Source organism: Eutrema salsugineum, unplaced genomic scaffold (genome assembly GCF_000478725.1).
Source record: "Eutrema salsugineum unplaced genomic scaffold, Eutsalg1_0 scaffold_18, whole genome shotgun sequence".
Lineage (NCBI taxonomy): Eukaryota > Viridiplantae > Streptophyta > Magnoliopsida > Brassicales > Brassicaceae > Eutrema > Eutrema salsugineum.
In genome coordinates, this window is record NW_006256846.1 from 1,451,183 (window position 1) to 1,470,631 (window position 19,449).

The 19,449-nt window shown below is 44.3% G+C and overlaps 2 non-coding genes across 2 annotated transcripts; one reads left to right on the forward strand and one right to left on the reverse strand.

Moving 5' to 3' along the window:
• Positions 1-3,256: 3,256 nt before the first annotated feature.
• LOC112087398 lies at positions 3,257-3,363 on the reverse strand. Its single transcript, XR_002900080.1, has one exon. It is a non-coding gene; the product is annotated as a small nucleolar RNA R71 (small nucleolar RNA).
• Positions 3,364-18,960: 15,597 nt separating this feature from the next.
• LOC112087394 lies at positions 18,961-19,067 on the forward strand. Its single transcript, XR_002900076.1, has one exon. It is a non-coding gene; the product is annotated as a small nucleolar RNA R71 (small nucleolar RNA).
• The last annotated feature ends 382 nt before the right edge of the window (positions 19,068-19,449 follow it).

Here is a 19,449-nt window from a genome sequence, read left to right on the forward strand (position 1 = left end):
CATGCATTTTAGGTTCTTAGGGTTTGTTTTAGAACTTAGGAGATGCATTAGGTCCCAATGAGTCTTTGCATGTTTTGAGTGTCTATCAGGTGAATATGGAGCTGAAAAGACGAATCCAGGAGGTGGAATGGTGAGCAAAGCTTGAAAAAGTGGAAAACTTGGGTCTATGGAGGTTATCGGCCATTCTCGCTGGCCAGGAAGGTTTTGTCGACCATTTTCACGTACCGCGGGTGGACTTTGTCGACCAAAACACGTACCGCGAGTGAAGTGTATCGGCCAAAATCTCCGGGTGCAAACATGTCTCAGAAATCGCCTGTCCGGGGAACTTTCCGATCCGATTCAGATGGCGGGTGCTTCATAGAAGTTGGAGAGCATTGGATCACGGTCTCATAGCAAGTGGAATCGTGGAATTCGGACGCGTGAGCAGAGAGTTAAGCTCGTCGGAAGGAGCCCCTATCTCGCAGGTATTCCGGACCGAGCAGATCAGTTCTGAAGGATGCGAAGGACGGTGCACTTCCAGGCCGATTCAGTTTCCGGGTCCTTCATGAGAATCAGAGACATTTGAGTCTTCTTTCCAGAACGTCCAAGATCATTCAATTCGGATCTATGAGCAGAAAGATATGGTCTCCGGAATGGACACATCTCTAGACGCCTCTCTCTGGTCGTGTACATGCACTGCAAAGATGTGCCCTCCAGGAAGCCTTACACTTCCCAAGCACCAAAGCTTCCTTCACCAAAGTTGGAGATAAATGAGTCCTCTGTCTTCTGCAACCGAAATCATTCAATTCGGACAAGTCTCATAGGAGTTACACTCTCCGGAATGCGAAGTGGTCTAAGCTGCTCTGGATGCTGCGAGATGGTCTTGCGACTTGGTTAACCCGCAGGCCTGAAGATGAACGCCTGAATGCTGATGCTGCGAGTTGATATGTGCGGGTGAACTATCACTGGAAGAGGTCTGAAGCTCAAGAGCAAGAGAAATGCTAAGTCCACAATCGTGCGACTTAGGCATGCGAGTTAGCCGCGCCTGGAACTATGCCGCACGATCACTCGCAAATCACTCCGACTTGAGCCTGCGACCTAGGTGCAATAGAGACCAACCCGCACAGTTTGTACATTCCCCAGAAACCGCCTTAGCCCTGCGAGTTGGAGAGGAAGGAGACCAAGCCGCAGCAACACTCGCAAAACACTCCTACTTAGGCGTGCGGCTAAGACAAGGCGATTCAGGCTTCACAAGACAAGTCTTCATCTACTGCGACTTAGGTGTGCGACCTGGGACATACTGGACCGACCCGCAGTAATTCCCACTTTATCCATTAAAGCCGGGTCAGGACCCGGTTTGTTCCGGGCTGACCCGGTTCGTTTTTAAGGAAGTATAAATACTTTTTAGGGTTTTTTGGGAGAGAACTAAGTTTTATTCCCTTTGTCTCTTGCCTCTTTGGTGAAAAGACTCCATTAAGAAGAGAAATATCTTTATTTGAGTGTTTAATCAAGAGAGTTTAAAGGGATCTGGGTGTTTAAAGCTGTTTTCTTTTGAATCTATCATCTCCATCTCCATTTCTCATCATTAATCATGCTAATCTACTCAACTTGCAAAGGTTTAAGAGAGATTAGTATGATTAGTGAGTAGTCACCTTAATGAGGTTCTAGATGTGTAGGTTAGGGTGCTAAAGTGTTAGATTAGGAGTGCTTAGGGCTAGATTCATTGATTCATCTCTCTAAACAGCTGTTCTCTATGCTAGATCCTTGATAATCACTTGAGATCTAGATTCTGGGAATTTCATGCACCAAAAGTGTTTGATGAAATTCCTGAAAGAGTTGTGTTAGAGGTTTAAGTAATTTTTCATCATGGGAATGATTTGTTAAATGCTTGAATGATCATTAAGAGCTGTTTGTTAATGCATATTGATTCATGTTTCACAAATGGGAATTTGGTTTGAAAATGGATTAGTATAGGGGTTAATACCTTCATGAGAGGATTAACCTAGATTTGAGTTCTTAATCATTTGAATCATGTCTCATCATTGTCATTAGCATTTCTAGTTTAACACCAAGGCACCCTAACCAACTATCATGTCTAGAATCTCATGCCTCCATCATATCATATTCACATCATTTGTCATTGTCATTTGTCTTTAAACCTGTTTATGTTTATAGTTGTCTCTAGATTAATCAAAACCTATTCTTGTTTGCTTGAATTAAGAACTTGAACATATAGCTTAGTGTCTAACACCACATTTGGATTGATAAACCTCTTTGTGCTACATTGACAAGGGGATTGATAGCCCTGAGACCATAAAAAGTCTTGTCTATCAATTGGCGCCGTTGCCAAGTTGTGGTTTGATTAGCATTAAGCTCTGATCTGTTCTTGAGATCAAGTGCTTACTTTCTTGTTTTTACTGATTCCTTTCAAGTTCTGTTTGTGATTTCAGGTGTATGAACACCAGGTCTAGATCAAGAAGCTGTGGTCCTCCTTTTCCTCTAAACGACAACATCAACCTTTTGGTACCAAGGAGGAGACTCAGGCATTACTCAATAGAGGTGCAGGCCGTTCCAGGCTCGGCTCCGATAACGAAATTCCGGGAGGAGAAGAGACAGACGTGGTAGACACATTGATCAGACTGAGATGGCAGAACAAGGAGATCACGTGGTAGATATGGAACAACCAGTTCAGGAGCAACAGGCTCAAGGTCAGGGAGCTGGTATTGGAGTTGGTCAGGGGTTTCACCAGGGCAATGTTCAGCAGGAACAGGTGCACCACCAACAAGCCTATGTCCACCAGGGACAAGCTCAGGCTCATCAACAGAGGCATCAGGCCAATGTTCAACAAAGACACCAGGTGCACCACCAACCCCACCCTTTCCAACCACAACAAAGAAGATATGAGCAACCCCAAATCTATGTTGGCGAAAATGACAGGGCCAATGCTCATCAGTATGGAGCTGGTATTCAGGCACCACCTGTGCAGAACAACAACTTTGAAGTGAAAGCATCATTGCTGAATATGGTCCAGAACTCAAAGTTCCATGGGTTAGCAATGGAAGATCCCTTGGAACACTTGGACCAGTTTGATAAGGTGTGTGATCTGACCAAGATAAATGGAGTTTCAGAAGACAGCTTTAAGCTAAGACTATTCCCATTCAGTCTTGGTGATAAAGCTCATCAATGGGAGAAGAATCTTCCAAGAGGCTCCATTCAAACCTGGGAGCAATGCAAGCAAGCCTTCTTATCTAAGTTCTTCTCTACCTCAAGAACTGCAAAACTAAGGAACCAAATCTCTAGCTTCACTCAGCAAAGCAATGAAAGTTTTGGTGAAGCATATGAGAGATTCAGGAGCTACACAAACCAATGCCCACACCATGGGTTTAGTGAGGCTTCTCTTCTCAGCACACTGTATAGGGGAGCTCTTCCCAAGATTAGAAACCAGCTGGATACTGCTTCCAATGGGAACTTTCTGGGTAAAGAGATTCATGCTGCTTTAGAGCTAGTGGAGAACTTAGCATTGAGCAATGATACTTATGGTGAAGACTATGACAGATCAAATAGGTCTGAAGGTTCAAGCTCAGAACAGAGGCTCACCAGAGAAGTTAAGGAGTTGAGGAGTGAATTGGACAAGCTGAAATTCACCACTCAGAAGACAATGCATTTTGTTGGAGAGTATGAGGAACCTTCTCAAATTTTTGAGAACATAAGTGAAGAAGGTCTTACCCAAGAGGAGCTCAACTACATTGGGAATCAGAGGTTCCAAAGATATCAGTATGGTAATGCCAATCCAAACCTCTCTTACAGGTCCAATGTAGCTAACCCACAAGACCAGGTCTATCCCAATTCTCAAGCTCCAAAGAACTTTGTTCCAAGAACAACTTTCAAGGGTCATTCCAACCCAAGAATCAATTTGGTCAGAATCAGAGTTTTGGTCAGCAACAGCAACCATTTCAGGGCACTGGTTACACTTCACAGCAGCCAAAGGCACCACCAGGGTTTGGTCCACCACAGTTCCAACAGCAGGCGCCGGTTCAACAACAGTTTCAGCCACCAATGGTTCAACAGCAGCCACAGATGGGTACAGATATGGTTGGTATTCTGCAACAACTACTTCAGGGTCAACAGACTATGCAGCAGGAAATCAAGGAACTGAAGCAAAACCAGGCATCAAGCTCAAGGAACCAAGGTCACCTACCTGGAAAACCAGAACCCAACCCCAAGGAATATGCCAAGGCCATAACACTGAGGAGTGGCAAGGAGTTACCTGGTATTGAGAACAACAATGTGATCATTGAGGACAATGATCAACCTGAGAGGGAGGCAGCCTTAAAGGATGATCAAGTTGCTGAGAAACCAAGGTCAGAAAAGGGTAAAGAGGTAGCAAAGGAACCAGAACCAGAGAAGAAGTATGTGCCACCACCTCCATACCAACCCAAGCTCCCATTTCCAGGGAGATTTAAGAAGCAACTAGTGGACAAGGCAAGAGCTGAAAGAGACACCACTCACAATGCCTCTCATTGATGCATTCTTAATGATGCCAAAGATGGGGAAGTTTTTGAAGGATGCTTTTTGAAGGATGCTATTCTGAACAAGACAAAAGAGCTTCAAGGCATGGTAGTACTAAGTCATGAATGCAGTGCTATCATTCCAAGGAAGTTAACTGATCCAGGGAGCTTCACACTCCCTTGTGCCATTGGACCTCTTCTATTCTCTGGATGTCTTTGTGATTTAGTTGTGATTTAGGAGCATCAGTCAGCTTGATGCCATTCTCCATAGCACAGAAGCTGGGCTAACCTTCAAGGATTTCTCTAATCCTTGCAGATAGATCAGTTAGATTGCCTGTTGGTATGTTGGAAGATCTACCTGTCAAGATAGGTGGTTTTGAGGTTCCAACAGATTTTGTTGTGCTGGAGATGGATGAAGAGCCAGTAGATCCTCTTATCTTGGGCAGACCATTCTTAGCCACTGCAGGAGCTATTATTGACGTGAGAGGTGGGATAATAGAGCTTCAACTTGGGTCTGAAAAGCTCAAGTTTGATGTGAATGAGATGATGAAGAAGCCCACCATTGAAGGTCAATGTTTCTATGTAGAGACAATGGATCAGTTGGCTGATGAGTTGCTTGAGGAGCTGAACACTGAGGATCCTCTTCAAGCTACTCTAACTCAAGAACAAGGAGACAATGGGCTCTTGGCTGAAGCAAGTGAAGGGTATAAGCTGTATCTGGACAATGCAAGAGAGCTGGGTCCTGAGACAAGGTTTGTGGAGCTGGAACAGAATGGCACTGAGGTTTTGGCAATCCAAGAATCAGTCACCAGCCAAAGCAGCTTGGACCAGGACTGGAATGAGGCTGATGCACCCTCTGTTGAGCTCAAACCTCTACCAACAGGGCTCAGGTATGCTTTCTTAGGACTAAACTCCACATATCCTGTCATCATCAATGATAGCCTATTAGAGGACCAAGAGAGTGCATTGCTGAATGAAATAAGAAAGTTCAGGAGAGCCATAGGGTATTCTTTGGCTGATATTAGAGGGATCTCTCCTGACATCTGCACCCATAGGATCCACCTAGAGGACCAATCTATGTCCTCTATTGAGCACCAACGTAGACTTAACCCCAACCTTAGGGAAGTGGTTAAGAAGGAGATACTAAAGCTTCTTGAGGCAGGGATAATTTACCCAATCTCTGACTCAAGATGGGTGTCTCCTGTTCATGTTGTACCCAAGAAAGGTGGGATCACAGTGGTGAAAAACGATAAGGATGAACTCATAGCTCAAAGAACAATAACTGGCCATCGCATGTGCATTGACTATAGGAAATTGAATTCTGCTTCTAGAAAAGATCATTTTCCTTTACCATTCATTGATCAAATGCTTGAAAGGTTAGCTAATCATCCTTATTTTTGTTTTCTCGATGGGTACTCTGGATTTTTCCAAATTCCCATAGATCCAAGAGATCAAGAGAAAACAACATTCATATGCCCTTATGGCACTTACGCTTATAGGAGAATGCCTTTCGGTTTATGTAATGCACCGGCCACTTTTCAAAGATGTATGATGCACATTTTCTCTGACATTATTGAAGAGAAAGTTGAGGTGTTCATGGATGACTTTAGTGTCTATGGCTCCTCCTTCTCGGATTGTCTCTCTAATTTGACACAGGTGTTGGAGAGATGTGAGCAACACAACTTGGTGCTGAACTGGGAGAAGTGTCATTTCATGGTGCAAGAAGGGATAGTTCTTGGGCACAAGATCTCTGAAAAGGGCATTGAGGTTGATAAGGCAAAGGTGGAAGTGATGGTAAATCTGCAAACCCCCACTTCTGTTAAAGGGATAAGGAGCTTCCTGGGTCATGCAGGGTTTTATAGAAGATTCATAAAGGACTTCTCAAGGATTGCCAGGCCCTTAACAAGACTGTTGTGTAAGGAAGTGGATTTCACCTTTGATGCTGAATGTGAAGAAGCCTTTAAGTTGATCAAGGAGGCATTGGTTAGTGCACCAATAGTTCAGGCACCAGACTGGTCTCTACCTTTTGAGGTCATGACAGATGCTTCTGACTTTGCTGTTGGAGCAGTACTTGGACAAAAGAAAGACAAGAAGTTGCATGTGATCTACTATGCCAGTAGAACACTTGACTCTGCCCAAGAGAAGTATGCTACAACTGAAAAGGAAATGCTGGCAATAGTTTTTGCCTTTGATAAGTTCAGAAGCTACCTGGTGGGATCAAAGGTCATTGTGTATACTGATCATGCAGCCCTCAGGTACTTGATGACCAAGAAAGATGCCAAACCAAGGCTGTTGAGATGGGTTCTATTGCTCCAAGAGTTTGATATGGAGGTGCTTGATAAAAAGGGGATTGAGAATGGTGCTGCAGACCATCTCTCAAGGCTGAGGATTGAAGAAAAAGTCCCCATAGATGATGCTTTGCCTGAAGAGTCTCTGATGGTGCTCCATTCCTACTTGGAGTTTGAGGAAGTAGAAAGCATTCAAGAAAGGAGGATGCCTTGGTTTGCAGATATAGTGAACTATCTTGCATGTGGGGTGGAGCCTCCTGAATTGGATGCTTACAAGAGGAAAATGTTCTTCAGAGATGTCCAGAGATACTATTGGGATGAGCCTTACCTCTATGTTCTGAACAAGGATCAGCTATACAGAAGGTGTCTTGCTGAAGAGGAGATGCAACCTGTGTTGCAGGAATGTCATGGTTCTGCTTTTGGAGGTCACATGGGGGCATTCAAAACTGTGGCAAAGGTTCTTCAAAGTGGGTTTTGGTGGCCTACAATGTTCAAAGATGCCCAGTTGGTGGTTTCAGCATGTGATGCCTGTCAGAGGCATGGGAACATATCTAAGAGAAGTGAGATGCCTCAAAACCCCATTCTAGAAGTGGAGATCTTTGATTGTTGGGGGATTGACTTTATGGGACCTTTCATTTCATCCTTTGGAAATCAATACATACTTGTTGCTGTGGACTATGTGTCCAAATGGGTTGAGGCCATTGCTTCCCCTACCAATGATTCCAAGGTTGTAGTAAAGCTGTTTAAGAGCATCATCTTCCCAAGGTTTGGAGTTCCAAGGGTTGTCATTTCTGATGGAGGATCCCACTTTTTGAACAAGACTCTGGAAGGGTTATTGAGAAAGCATGGAGTTAAACACAAGATAGCTACTCCATATCATCCTCAAACTAGTGGCCAGGTTGAAGTATCCAATAGACAGATCAAGGCCATTCTGGAGAGGACTGTTAGCTCAAGCAGAAGAGATTGGAGCAAAAGGCTAGATGATGCATTATGGGCTTACAGGACTGCCTTTAAAACTCCAATTGGAACATCACCATTCAGTCTGCTATATGGGAAGAGCTGCCACCTTCCTGTTGAGTTGGAGTACAAAGCTATGTGGGCTGTGAAGTTTCTAAACTTTGATATCAAAACAGCTCAAGAGAAAAGGATCATGCAACTTCATGAACTTGAGGAGATCAGGCTTGAAGCTTTTGAAAGCTCAAAGATCTATAAGGAGAAGACCAAGGTCCTGCATGATCAAAAGATTCTGAAGAGAGAGTTCAAGTATGGTGATTTGGTCTTGCTTTTCAACTCCAGGCTTAAGTTGTTTCCAGGAAAGCTTAAGTCTAGGTGGTCTGGACCTTTCAAAGTTCTTGAAGTGAGGCCTTATGGTGCCATTGTCTTAAAAGGAAAGAATGGTCAGGAATTTGTGGTGAATGGACAGAGAGTCAAGCATTACTTAGTTTCACAAGGGAAAGAGGAGGCTACAACAGTTCCTCTTCTTGATCCACCAGCCTGTTAAACAGGTTCTCAAAGTCAAACTTAGAGACTTTAAACAAAGTGCTCTTGGGAGACACCCCAAGCTTATCTTTGTACATAGTTCTTTTGGTTTCTTCTCTTTTCCTTTATGTTTCAGAACTTTTTGATGGGTTTTGTGAGTTGGTCTCAGGTACTAGGTGACCCTTGGAGGACATAACTTGTGATGAATGGAATGGAGCATGTGAGAGAGCTGAGAGGACTGTTTAAAGCCAGAAAAACTCGAAGAACGCCTCAGTGCTACCTAGGTGTGCGGGTTAGTGCATGAAGAACCCAGGCCGCAGCAAGACTCGCGATTTACTCCGGCCTGGGCGTGCTACCTGGTGTGAAAGAACCCTGGCCGCACAATACCTTGAGAAGCCCGAAATGTTTAAGTCCCATTTACTGCGGGATGGGTGTGCGGGTCAGAAGAGAGGGAGCTAGGTCGCACGTCTATTCGGAATTCACTCCGGCTTGAGTGTGCGACCTAGAAACATGGAGGCCAGGCCGCACAAAAAGAAGGGAGGCCAAAGAGTTTAAGTCCCAAAACCTGCGAGATAAGCGTGCTACCTGGAGTGAAAGAACCCTGGCCGCACAATACCTTGAGAAGCCCGAAATGTTTAAGTCCCATTTCCTGCGGGATGGGTGTGCGGGTCAGAAGAAAGGGAGCCAGGCCGCAGCAAGGTTCGGAATTTACTCCGGCTTGGGCGTGCGACCTAGAAGCGTAGACGCTGAGCCGCACCAGAAAGAAGAAGGCCGAAGGTTCTAAGTCCAAAACTGTGCGACCTGGTGCTGCGGCCTAGAACCCTGGGAGACTAAGTCGCACGATCATTCGCAATCTACTCCGAGATGGTCGTGCGACCTGGAAAGAGGAAGGCCAGGCCGCACTAAACAGGAGGAGTCCAAAAACGCCTAAGTCCAAACCTGTGCGACCTGGTGCTGCGGCTTGAAACCCAAGGAGGCTAAGTCGCACGATCATTCGCAATTCACTCCGAGATGGTCGTGCGACCTGGAAAGAGGAGGGTTAGGTCGCAGCATGAAGAGAACGGCTAAGGAGCCTAAGTGACAAAACCCTGCGGCGTGGGCGTGCGACCTAGAAGCATAGGAAACCAAGTCGCAGCAAAAAGAGGAACGGCTAGAATGCCTAAGTACCAAATGCTGCGGGATGGTTGTGCGGGTTAGACAGAAGATGACCAGGTCGCACAAAATTATTTCCGGTTTTACACCGAGACGGTCACACGGCTCGATCCCAACAGTTCCCGGACGCACAAAAGAGAGAAAGGAGGCCGGTCAATGAGAAAAGGATGGGTCAAAGCCTTGACTGGTCAAAATAGATCTATTGACCACCAGTCCAAAGGCTTGACTCTACCCCACACTCTCTCTTCCTTACTACAAACCCGAGTTTGCAACTCTCTCTCTCTCTTTTCTCTCCATTGTTTTCACCATATCTCTCTCATTTCTCCACCAAAATTGTTGATTCAAAGTGCTCTGAGCTCGTTTTTGAGTTGTTAACATCATCCTGATTGCATTTCGAACTCGTTGCATCTTAATCCCAAGGTATTTCATCCTGTTAAAATTCACCTCTTTCCATGTTCTTCAATGGTGATTTTGAACTTTAAGGTGTGGAATCGATTTTGATAGGTTGTTTTAGACCTTGGGATTATTTTTATAAATGCTAGGGTGCTAGATAGTCTTGGAAAACAGAGCACTTTGTTTGTAATTACCTGTTCTTGAATTTTGAAAATTGTTGCAACAATTTTTTTCAAAATTTTGAGACTTTTGTGAGGTTTATCCTTGTACTAACAATATTTTTTTGAGAATCTCTTGGCAGATGACTGAAAGAACCAACTCTTTGGCCAAGAAGAAGGGCCCTGCATCAAAAGGCAAAGGTTTGGTCTCAGGAACTTCAAAGCCAAGAAACAAAGGTCAAGGTGCAAAGAATACCACAAAGCAAGGAAAGTGTGATCCAGCGCCAAAAAGGACAAGGCCTGAAGGAAGAGTTTTGGTGGTTGCTTCTGGTTCCAAGAAAAAGGGGAAACAGTTGGCTGTGGTATCTGAGAGTGAACAGACTGAAAGTGACTCCAGCAGCTCAGCTGGTGGTTCCCAAGGCACCATTGAAGAGGGATCAAAGAAGTTCAAGACAACTGAACCAGAAACACTTGATTATCTGGCTAAGTTTCAGCAGATAGAGATCCAGCAAGGGAGATTCCCTGATTTGGACTTTCTGAAGAAGATTGGCCTCTATGAAGATGTCAAGACTTTGCTTGGGAACATGGGTGTTGAGTCACTTTTGGAGATGAGAGAAATCGCTTATGAGCAAGAGTCCCAAGAGTTCTTAGCCTCCTTTGAAGCTTTCATTTACTACCCAAGGGATTCAAGAATCATTCAAGGAGATGGACTTGGACATGTGGAGTTTACTGTGAAAGGGAAGGAGTATTCAGTGTCATTCAGAGAATTGAATAAGATCTTTGGGTTTTCAGCACCTAGAAATGAACTTCTCTCCAACCAGGTCAATCTCAGAAAAGATGAGATCCAACTTCTATGGAGATCAATTGCTTCTGGGAAGTACACAGCTGGAACAGCAAAGGCCTCTTGGATAAGGAACCCAGTTCTGAGATATGTACACAAGATTCTCTCTCACAGCTTTTACTTCAAGATTGATGTTGGAAGAGTTCACAAGGGAGATTTGATGCTTCTTGGTGTAGGGCTGAGACCGCTGATGCCAACACATGAAGATGGGGAACCCTATGAAGGGTATGAATACCCACTTTGCCTTGCATCTCAATTAGCAAGGTCTTTGATGTTCTACAAAAAGTGCATGTGGGGTTCTACAAAGCAAGATGCAAAGCTGACCCATGGATGGGTGGTAACAAAGATCTTGAAAGCCATGGGGTACAGATTCAAGGAGAACAAGGCAAAGTTTGATCTGATTAATGAAGCACATTTGTGTAGGATTGGCTTTCTCCAAGGAAGAGTGGGTACCAAGGTAGTCTACAACTTCAAGACACTCATCAGTGAACCAGCCCAAGTTCTCCTACCCAATCCCTCAATCACCACAGTCCAAGTTAAAAGGAACATTCACTTCTTCTTGCTGAAGGAAGAGCTGTACAATGTCCAAACTGATCCACCAATCCTCACATACAAGCAAGCTTGCAGAGAAGAAGCCTCAAAGGGAAAGAAAGCAACCGCTGAAGATGCTACCACAAGTGCAGCTGGTGCTCAAGATGATGATCTGCCCCCACCTCAAAAACGTCTTGGTGGAAACAGATATCACTTTGATGATTACAACTGGGAGGAACCAGGCACTTCAGGGTTCAGAGCTCAACAGAAGATTGGTATTCTCCAACAATGGTGCAAGTACCAAGACAAAACCATCCACAAGATGGCCAAATGCATCAAGGAGATGAAGAAGAGGATCAAGAAGCTTGAAAACCCTTGCAAAGGTGGAGCTCCAGCACCGGTTTCACCAAGGAACAGAGAGGAAGTTGGGGAGAGTTCCATGAACTGCACAGCCTTGGTTACATATGGAACCACTTGGGTAGATCTTGACGACGGAAGTGATGAAGCCAGCCACCATTCTTGGGAAACACCGTCAGGCCACACATCGAACCCCTCCTACTCATTGGGGTCCGATTTCAACAGCCACTAGGTACCACTAAAAACCTTGTAAATAGCATGTAGATTTTCTTTCTCTTTTGCATTTTGCCTGTTTGCTTTGGTTTCACTTCTTTCTCATACTTTTATAACACAAGGGACTGTGTTATCTAAGTGTGGGGGAGGAGTTTTATCCTTAACTAATCATGTTTTCTATTTTCTTATTTTACACTTTGAGTCTTGAGTCACATTCTAGTTGCATATTCATCTAAGTACATATAAAAACCAAAAAAAAAATGGAAAAATCTGAAAATTTTACACAAAAAAAAAAAAAAAAAAAAATGATCATGTAGTTGCATTCTCATTTTTAGGATTGAGTCTAGATTGCATTTGCATGTAGGTTGCATCTTGCAAGGAGTAATGATAGGTTTTCTAGAGAGTACATCACTTTGAGAACTTGAATTGAATATGCTTGTGAATCTTTTTCTGTGCTTGCAAAGTCTGAAATGATTTGAATCTGAGAAGCAAGTTTGAATTGAACTCAACTCTAATTAAGTGGGAACCTTGAACCTGACTTGAAAATATCTTGTGATGCATTGTTTGAAAAAGCTTGTGGATACCAATATACATACTTGAGCTAGAACCACAGTTTTCACCACTCTTTTCCTTAGCTCAAGTAGCTGAATCCACATCATGGATCAGTTCCCATACCTTGAACCCATCCTTCTTTTAAGCCAATGTTTGTGTGTGAATTGAAAGGCCACCTTGGATCAAACTTAGCAGAAAGTGTTAGGTTTAGAGCGACAAGGGCAGGTCTCATTGAGTGCTGTGTTCCAACATCAAGGAACTGAGAGTTTTGGCAAGGAATAAGTGTGGGGGAAAAGACCTTTTGGTGAGTGGAAAAAGGTGAGATGAGTGGAAAAGAGAGAGTGAAAATAGCTAGGGGAATGAAAGAAAAAGAAATCAGTCTTGGTGTTTTGAGAGAGTGAGCTCTGGTTTGTTGAAAAGAAAGAGTCTAGCCTCTAAGTAAAAAAGGAAGAAAAGAAGCCAAAGGCTCAAATGTTTTGTTAAGAAAGAAAGAAGAGGCTAGAAGTTGTAAAAGAAAAAGAGCTGTGTAAAGTTTGAGTTCCAAGACTTGTGAGGAAAAGTGAAAAGTGAATCCCCTAGTGAGAGGAAAATGAGAGTGAAAAGTGAGGATTTTTGAGCAAGTGAGGAAGCTTTGAGTAGAGGGTGGGGTGTGGTGAGTCTTTGCCCTTGTATGCATAGGTTGCTTTTTACCTTTAGCATTCTGCCAAAGTTTGATCATTCATAGAGAGATCCCTTTGCTGCATTTAACCCACTTGAACACTGATGAGATCGTTTTAATCTCATAGCCTCTCCCTAGCCAAGCCAGCTTGTTTAAACCTTGCATCATGAGATCCACCTGATAAAAGCTTAATGAATGTGAAAGAGTTGAGAGAGAGAAGAACTTGTGGAGATTCCTTGCTGAGTTGATATATATTTGAGTATGACTTTGCATTGCATAATTGAGCATGAACTTGAGTTCTCATTGTGATCACTTCTCTCAAAAAGAAAATGTGAACTCCCATTGCATACAACCTCTTTCTCTCATTTGCTCTTTTTGCTTGAGGACAAGCAAAGAACAAGTGTGGGGGAGTTGATACGTTCGTAATTTGCACCATTTAGGTTGCATAAATCATTCCAAATCATGTTTTATTTCATGCATTTTAGGTTCTTAGGGTTTGTTTTAGAACTTAGGAGATGCATTAGGTCCCAATGAGTCTTTGCATGTTTTGAGTGTCTATCAGGTGAATATGGAGCTGAAAAGACGAATCCAGGAGGTGGAATGGTGAGCAAAGCTTGAAAAAGTGGAAAACTTGGGTCTATGGAGGTTATCGGCCATTCTCGCTGGCCAGGAAGGTTTTGTCGACCATTTTCACGTACCGCGGGTGGACTTTGTCGACCAAAACACGTACCGCGAGTGAAGTGTATCGGCCAAAATCTCCGGGTGCAAACATGTCTCAGAAATCGCCTGTCCGGGGAACTTTCCGATCCGATTCAGATGGCGGGTGCTTCATAGAAGTTGGAGAGCATTGGATCACGGTCTCATAGCAAGTGGAATCGTGGAATTCGGACGCGTGAGCAGAGAGTTAAGCTCGTCGGAAGGAGCCCTTATCTCGCAGGTATTCCGGACCGAGCAGATCAGTTCTGAAGGATGCGAAGGACGGTGCACTTCCAGGCCGATTCAGTTTCCGGGTCCTTCATGAGAATCAGAGACATTTGAGTCTTCTTTCCAGAACGTCCAAGAGCATTCAATTCGGATCTATGAGCACAAAGATATGGTCTCCGGAATGGACACATCTCTAGACGCCTCTCTCTGGTCGTGTACATGCACTTCAAAGATGTGCCCTCCAGGAAGCCTTACACTTCCCAAGCACCGAAGCTTCCTTCACCAAAGTTGGAGATAGATGAGTCCTCTGTCTTCTGCAACCGAAATCATTCAATTCGGACAAGTCTCATAGGAGTTACACTCTCCGGAATGCGAAGTGGTCTAAGCTGCTCTGGATGCTGCGAGATGGTCTTGCGACTTGGTTAACCCGCAGGCCTGAAGATGAACGCCTGAATGCTGATGCTGCGAGTTGATATGTGCGGGTGAACTATCACTGGAAGAGGTCTGAAGCTCAAGAGCAAGAGAAATGCTAAGTCCACAATCGTGCGACTTAGGCATGCGAGTTAGCCGCGCCTGGAACTATGCCGCACGATCACTCGCAAATTACTCCGACTTGAGCCTGCGACCTAGGTGCAATAGAGACCAACCCGCACAGTTTGTACATTCCCCAGAAACCGCCTTAGCCCTGCGAGTTGGAGAGGAAGGAGACCAAGCCGCAGCAACACTCGCAAAACACTCCTACTTAGGCGTGCGGCTAAGACAAGGCGATTCAGGCTTCACAAGACAAGTCTTCATCTACTGCGACTTAGGTGTGCGACCTGGGACATACTGGACCGACCCGCAGTAATTCCCACTTTATCCATTAAAGCAGGGTCAGGACCCGGTTTGTTCCGGGCTGACCCGGTTCGTTTTTAAGGAAGTATAAATACTTTTTAGGGTTTTTTTGGGAGAGGATTAAGTTTTATTCCTTTTGTCTCTTGCCTCTTTTGTGAAAGACTCCATTAAGAAGAGAAATATCTTTATTTGAGTGTTTAATCAAGAGAGTTTAAAGGGATCTGGGTGTTTAAAGCTGTTTTCTTTTGAATCTATCATCTCCATCTCCATTTCTCATCATTAATCATGCTAATCTACTCAACTTGCAAAGATTTAAGAGAGATTAGTATGATTAGTGAGTAGTCACCTTAATGAGGTTCTAGATGTGTAGGTTAGGGTGCTAAAGTGTTAGATTAGGAGTGCTTAGGGCTAGATTCATTGATTCATTTCTCTAAACAGCTGTTCTCTATGCTAGATCCTTGATAATCACTTGAGATCTAGATTCTGGGAATTTCATGCACCAAAAGTATTTGATGAAATTCCTGAAAGAGTTGTGTTAGAGGTTTAAGTAATTTTTCATCATGGGAATGATTTGTTAAATGCTTGAATGATCATTAAGAGCTGTTTGTTAATGCATATTGATTCATGTTTCACAAATGGGAATTTGGTTTGAAAATGGATTAGTATAGGGGTTAATTCCTTCATGAGAGGATTAACCTAGATTAGAGTTCTTAATCATTTGAATCATGTCTCATCATTGTCATTAGCATTTCTAGTTTAACACCAAGGCACCCTAACCAACTATCATGTCTAGAATCTCATGCCTCCATCATATCATATTCACATCATTTGTCATTGTCATTTGTCTTTAAACCTGTTTATGTTTATAGTTGTCTCTAGATTAATCAAAACCTATTCTTGTTTGCTTGAATTAAGAACTTGAACATATAGCTTAGTGTCTAACACCACATTTGGATTGATAAACCTCTTTGTGCTACATTGACAAGGGGATTGATAGCCCTGAGACCATAAAAAGTCTTGTCTATCAACCATCACCTCGATTTTGGCCTTGTCCACCTCTATTCCCTTTTCTGATACCTTGTGCCCCAAGACAATGCCTTCTTGTACCATGAAATGACACTTCTCCCAGTTCAATACAAGCCTATGCTCCTCACATCTCTTTAGAACCTGAGAAAGATTAGCAAGACATTCGGAGAAAGAGGAGCCGTATACGGAGAAATCATCCATAAACACCTCGACTTTCTCTTCAATTAGATCAGAGAAAATGTGCATCATACATCTTTGAAAAGTGGCCGGTGCATTACACAAACCGAAAGGCATTCTCCTATAAGCATAAGTGCCATAAGGGCAAGTGAATGTCGTTTTCTCTTGGTCTCTTGGATCTATTGGTATTTGGAAGAATCCAGAGTATCCATCGAGAAAACAGAAATAAGGATGATTGGCTAACCGTTCAAGCATTTGATCAATGAATGGTAAAGGGAAATGATCTTTTCTTGATGCAGAGTTCAATTTCCTATAGTCAATGCACATGCGATGGCCGGTTATAGTTCTTTGGGCTATGAGTTCATCCTTATCATTTTTTACCACCGTGATACCACCTTTCTTGGGCACAACGTGCACAGGAGATACCCACCGAGAGTCAGAGATTGGATATATGATCCCTGCCTCAAGGAGCTTTAGTATCTCCTTCTTAACCACCTCTTTGAGGTTCGGGTTAAGGCGACGTTGGTGCTCAATAGAGGACATGGCTTGGTCCTCCAGGTGGATCCGATGAGTGCATATATCAGGTGAGATTCCTCTTATGTCGGCCAAGGAGTACCCTATTGCTCTCCTGAATTTCTTGATTTCATTAAGCAATGCACGTTCTTCATGTTCAAGCAAACTATCGTGTATGATCACAGGGAAAGTGGAGTTCAAGCCTAAGAACGCATACCTGAGCCCTGTTGGTAGAGGCTTGAGCTCAACAGGGGGAGCGTCTGCCTCATTCCAATCGGTATCAAAGCTACATTGGCCCGGAACAGCTTCCTCGGCCTTTTCCTTGTTCTCGCGCGGATTACCATCGGCCTCGATATGAGTTGCCACGGCCATGATATCCCGAGGTGTCTCCTCTGTTCCCATGGACCCCTCGCTGTCTAAGATGTCGAGGCCACTCTTCTTGAGCTCCAAAAACCTAGCCTCAGCTCCAAGTTCCTTCGGTTGGTCCAAAAGTTGCTTGTACACCTCGCTTTCCTCGTTCAAGTACCCGCGCTCGCTTTGTTCACGTGTAAGGACCACTTGTAACGGATCCTCTGCGTTCAACTCTTCCAGGAGCTCATCAGCTAGCTCCTCCATCACTTCCACATAGAAAACCTGACCTCCAATGGTCGGTTTCTTCATCATCTCTTTCACATTGAACTTCATATGCTCGGAACCGATGTGTAGTTCAATCATTCCTCCTCTCACATCTATAATGGCTCTTGCGGTCGCTAGGAACGTTCGGCCCAAGATGATAGGGTCCACTGGTTCCTCGTCCATCTCAAGAACTATGAAGTCCGTGGGGATTTCTATCTCACCGATCCTTAAAGGTAAATCCTCAAGCAAACCCACCGGTAAGCGAACCGATCTATCAGCTAGTATAAGAGAGATCTTGGCCGGCTTGTAACTCTTGTATCCCAATCTCTTCGCCACCGTGTATGGCATTAAGCTCACAGAAGCTCCTAGATCACACAAGCAGTTTGAGAACTTCAAGTGACCTAAAGCACACGGTAAGGTAAAGCTGCCCGGATCGGATAGCTTCCTTGGTATAGACCTCCTTTGTATTATGGCGCTGCATTCATGGCTCAGTATTACCATACCCTGGAGCTCCTTTGTCTTGTTGAGGATCGCATCCTTTAGAAACTTCCCAAGCTGTGGTATAGCTAAGAAAGCATCTATAATGGGTAAGGTGAGTTGCGTGTTCTCCAAGTGTTTCTCAAAGACCGCTTTGGCTTTGTCTAAGATTTTCTTTTTGAAACGCCCTGGGAACGGTATCTTGGGTTGGTAAGGTGGTGGTGGAACGTATGGCTTTTCAAGCTCAGTTGTCTTTTCCACCTCTTTTCCTTTGTTCTTGATCGGTTCTTTCTCAAAATCTGCTTCTTTACACGCATCACCTGAGGCTGCCTCCCCCTCTAATTGCTCATTGGCCTCAATGAGCTTAGTCTTAGGCTTCAGAGCTTGTAGTTCCTTGCCACTTCTCAATGTAATGGCGTTCACGTATTCCTTGGGATTGGGCTCCGGTTTACCTGGTAAGGCCGGGCCTCGGGATGATGTAGAGGCTTGATTCTGCTTAAGCTCTCTGATATCTTGCTGCATTGTCGCGTGCTGGCTCTCAACTCTCTGCTGACCCTGTAACAGTTGCTGTAATATCCCACAGACATCGTTTCCCATCTGATTCTGACCCGTTCCCTGATTCTGTCGCTGATTACCCATCGGCTGCGGATTGAACCCTGGTGGAAACTTGTGATGTTGCGGTTGGCTGGTGAAGTTGTTACCCTGAGCCGCTTGATTCTGATGAGTGTAGCCGTGCTGTTGCCCACTGAACTGTTGTTTGGGCTGGAAGGTATTCTGAAAAGGAGCTTTCGGAGCATAGCTTTGTTGTTGTTGCTGAGCAGGGTACACTTGGTCTTGAGGGTTAGCTACATTCGGGTTTCTGTATGAGAGGTTTGGGTTATTGTTGTAGTTGTTAAACCGCTGATACCTCTGCTGATTCCCTATGTAGTTCAGCTCCTCTTGAGTTAGACCATCTTCATTAACATTGTCAAAACTTGGCCCTTGCTCATCAAACTCGCCTACAAAGTGTATTGGCTGTTGTGTCGCCATCAGAACCTTGTCAAGCTTGCTCTGAAGCTCTCTTATATCCTTTTTCATACGCTGTTCTTCATTGGAGCCCTCTGTACGGTCTACTCTATCAAAGTCTTCGCCATAAGTATCATTAGACATGGCTAGGTTCTCGACTAGTTCCATTGCCGCATTGATCTCTTTCCCAAGAAAATTTCCATTTGAAGCTGTATCGAGTTGGTTTCTGATCTTGGGGAGTGCACCTCGGTATAAAGTACTCAAGAGGGATGCCTCTGAGAAGCCGTGGTGGGGGCATTGGTTAGTGTAGCTTCTAAACCGTTCCCAAGCTTCGCTAAAGCTCTCGTTGTTGTGCTGCGTGAAGCTTGAGATCTGGTTTCTGAGCTTAGCCGTGCGTGATGTGGAAAAGAACTTTGATAAGAATGCCAGTTTACACTGCTCCCAGGTTTGTATAGAACCCCTCGGGAGGTTCTTTTCCCACTGGTGAGCTTTATCACCGAGGCTGAATGGGAACAAGCGTAGCTTGAAGCTATCTTCCGAGACACCATTGATCTTAGTTAGGTCGCAAACCCGATCAAACTGATCTAGATGCTCAAGGGGGTCTTCTCCCGCTAGACCGTGGAACTTTGAGTTCTGCACCATATTGAGCAGGGAAGCTTTAACCTCAAAGTTGTTGTTTTGAACCGGTGGAGCTTGAATCCCAGCTCGGTATTGGTGCGCATTAGCTCGGTCGTTCTCTCCAACAAAGACCGGAGGAGGTTGTCTCTGA